The following is a 4,411-nucleotide window of genomic DNA, read 5'->3' as shown; positions in this document are numbered from 1 at the left end:
GAAAGGAAGGAAGGAAGGAAGAATAAAAGAAAGAGAGAAAGAAAAAGAAAAGAAAAAAAGACAAACATTTGGAACACATGTAATGGTAGTTTAAAGGTTATATGAAATAAAATTTATGTTAATGTTAAAGAATGGATATAGATCTAATTACAAATACTAACCAAAATAAATATTACATATCTGTGTTAATATTGAACAAACTACAATTTAAATTAAAATTATAGATTTCAAAGATGTATATTTTAAAATAGTGAAATTTTAAATCTGTATACATAAAATCACATATATAATAAAATCATAATCCTAAAAAAAAGGTAGAAGGTACCTGAAGAACAATACCTGTAGTGAACCCAGTAACTCTACATGCACACAGGTATGCATGCATACATGATTCTTACTCTTTTTCCCTCTTTAGATGCTTTCCATGTTTGCCCTAAGCAGCCACAATAACTTACTGATCAGTTTTCTGTTATGTGCTATTGTTTGTCTTAGTTCATCCTCTACATTTTTCATAGTTTACATTGCTAAAATTAAAGTACGATGTTGTGATTTCCTAGTCTTGTTTAGTTAAAACTATTCTCTTCTATATACAGTATCTGTAGCATAAGGAATGAATTTAAAGCATAACTTTCTTTACCTTCAATATCAGATTTCAATCAAAGTCTCATTTCCTGGCATTATTTCTTATATGCTAAATTATTTATCTATAATGGATTAGGACTTTTCATGACTAATTCTATTTATTCCCGTAGTTCTCATTTTCTTTCTAGTCTCCACATTCATTGAAATTATATTCAAGGTCAATTGAATCTTTTCTATTGATTCTGGACCACTAGTTCTTCTTATATGTTTCTAGGATAGTTTCTTCATCACAAATCACATCATATTTAGATAGGAATACTTTTTTCACAGATTTAAACTTTTAAGATAGATCTTTTTTTATCCTTGCTTTCTAATTCACAGACAATATCTGGTGCACTTAGTATTTGTTCCATTAATTGTTTGTTAGAAAATAAAATGAAGACAAAAATATAAATAGCCTCAAAACCTAAGATGCATCATCACGTGGAGATTTTTCAGTAGTGGCAAACATTCATTACTAAAGGAGTGAATATCGATGTCAATTTTTGGAATGTATCTTTGTAATATAGACCAAGGACCTTGAAATGTTATTATTATTTGAGTCATAATTTGTACTCCTAGAAAGGAGCACTAAAAGAAAATCACTGTTGCCAAATTATAAGTAGTTTATGTTCAAGCCAAAATAGTTTCAATACAAAATAGAAATGCAGCTGCTACTAAAACTAAAAAGGATACTATGGAAATTCACAAAATTTGAGGAAAGTTGTTATACTCAGGGTTTAAGGTTAGGCAGCTTAGAATGATATGTGTCAGGGCTCTCTTAAACTCTATCTGCTGCTTTTTACTGCTACTTTTGTTTAACATCATTCAGGTAGGTTTCCTCACAATAGAAAAGATGGCCTTCAGTAGCTGTAGATTCTGATTTTCTTTGCCAAACAATTGTAGGGGTAAAAGAAACTTTATATCTATTCTTCTAGCTTTTCTCTACAAATCCAGGAAAGACCTTGAATTGATTTTTATGTTGTATAAATAAGACTTGATAATTGTTTCCAGAAATAGAAAAAATTATGAATAAAGTGTTTATTTTCTGTGAAAAACTAGCTGCATTCCAGAATATGTACTATATCATAATACTTTAAGATGTTAAGTGTAGAAGCTTGTAGCTTTACTGTCAAGTAAGGAATGTTGTTTCCTATGTATAATAACATTATACAAGCACTTTTTCTCACTTTTTTTTTTAACCATACAGGGTAATACATTTCTGTAAGTCTAACTACTTGGAAGCCTGTAGCAGAAAACAGGTTTACAAATGTTAAGTGGCTTAAAATAGAGCCATTATATTGCAAAAATGATACAAAAGTATAATACAAAAATACTGAAGTGATTTTCAGAGTATGGATCTATAGGTTATCTGACTTCCTTCTAAACCACTTTCTGGGTTTTCCATATTTTCTACAAAGATCACTAAGTCTATCAAAATAATAATTGAAATATTTGATAAATAGTATACACTATGTGTTCTAAAGGCTGTTGTTAATTTGTGTTCCTACAAATTTTGACAGTGACAGCATATGAATTCACAATCTTGTTTTAAAAAGTACTTAAAGCTTGGAACTGTGGAAGATCTTTGTTTATGTTTTCTACTAGAGTCCATATAAATCATATGTAATCCATCTAAAGTCATCCAGGAATTCACATTTCAATTCAAATATTCGAGAATCAATATTCTGCTATTGATGCTAATTGGTGTGCAAGTTAAAGTAACTTTTAAAACTAAATACATATTGCTGAAGATAGTATAGTTTTGTAACTCATTGCAAGTGGAAAATTTTCCAAATAATGAACATTTTAAAAATCAAGATTCATTTGTGAGAATCTTTTATTTTTCTATTGGGAGAAATAATACGAAAGCCCATGGGATAACAATATAAGGTAAATGTGATTCTAAGTTAGAGGAACCAAGCTCCTTTCTTTTTCTTTCTTTCTTTCTTTCTTTCTTTCTTTCTTTCTTTCTTTCTTTCTTTTATTTATTTATTTATTTATTTATTTTGGAAAACTATAGCAATTAAAATACTATAAATAAATTAAAATGCTATAAAATATTGATTTTTAACTTTTTTAGTGACAAAAAAAATTAAAATTGCTTGACAGATACCTCTATGAAGTACAGAAAGAGAGATAATGGCAAATTTCTCAAATATTAAGTTGAAAGTGTTTTGAAGTTGTGAAAGACAGCCATAAACATGTCTGATTTCACTAGATGATTGGCAGAAATCCCAGATATAAATGAGCAAATGAATGCCATAAAAGGTTGAGAAACATTTATTGAGAAATGTCTAAAAGTTTATGCTAAAACTAATCTAGTTTACTTTTGTGACTCTAAAAATAATTTTTACATTTTTTTGAAGTTTCATCTAACTTAGGTCACTGGTAATGGCAAGAAAATGTCACATACACACATGAGACCTATTTCTTAAACATCTGTTTATTTTTGTTTTATGGCTATTGCTTAGAAACTGAAGGCATACTAGGATTCAAGATAATTTATTTACTAAACAGTCTTGTGAACAATTACCAACCTTCCACGAACATTTCAGCTATAAAGGTCTAACATAAAATAAAATGAAGTGTATCTTAGCAACTCTCTAGGGGAAGTAGGTCAGTTTTGATGTTTGCCTATTTTGGTTTGAGCTCCTTTGCAGAACTCATATCTTCTTAAAAGTATAGTACCCACCAATGTATCATTTTTAAAACTTATTTTTCCTGGTCCTATATTTACAGATGTTTACCACAAATTGTGCTATGTTTATAGTCTTCCTATCCTAATCTCTAAAACTACAATCTGTCTAGAAGAGAATACAAAAAAAGCAAACAAAGAAAATGAATGAAAAAGAAAGAAATCAAAACAAAATAATTTTCAAACTAAAGTTGCATCTTTTATGTATCTGTTCATTTTAGTTCATCTCAAAATTACTTTTTAAAGTAAGTGATTTGTCCTGCCTCTCAAACATTAAATTAAGAATTTACTTTAAAATAATATCTATTTTGTTCATATTACTAACACATAGGCTCACTATTTTAGTTACAAAATCTCAGTGTTATTATGCTTCAATCAATAATTTTCAACCTTTGTATATTTCTTATCTTCCATAATAAATCTTAACCACTTTAGTTATTTTGTGTGGAAATGTATGCTTCAATATGCATGAGAACATGTGACACTTCTTTTTCAGTATATGGTTTATTGTTTATTGATAAGATGTCATCCAGTTCCATCCATATTCCTAAAAGAGCATGGTTCCCTTCACCTTTATGGCTAAATGATATTTATTTGTGCCAAGTTTTATTTATCAATTTATCTGTTGACTTCCTGTAAGAGAACAGAGCCTGATACATGGGATATACCACTATTTACACCTTCCTATCTCAATATATATATAACTCCAATGAATATTTTCATATATCTGAACTCCATCAGTCAGAGCAAAAACACTATATGTGAAAGATATGGTTATAGGTAAATATATTCACATCTGAATTTGAGTTGTGCCTGTTTATAAAAAGCTTCTCATAAATTAAGGAAACAATGTGAATAGTTCAAGCCAAGAAAATATCATAGTTTCCATTGTTGATTATTTTAAATAATTTTTGAACTTGAAAAGTATAAAATTGTCAAAATTTCTAAATTTGTAGCTCACTTTATAGGAAAAAAATGACATCTTCTGTCATAGTGCACCATGCACCTGATTCAGCTCCTTGTTAGGTCTTCTCACAAAATATTCAGAATAAGAGATTCCTGGCTTAGCAATTAGGCAACAAAAGGAGATCA

Source organism: Mastomys coucha, chromosome X, assembly GCF_008632895.1.
Source record: "Mastomys coucha isolate ucsf_1 chromosome X, UCSF_Mcou_1, whole genome shotgun sequence".
Classification (NCBI taxonomy): domain Eukaryota; kingdom Metazoa; phylum Chordata; class Mammalia; order Rodentia; family Muridae; genus Mastomys; species Mastomys coucha.
This window is presented reverse-complemented; position numbering follows the sequence as displayed.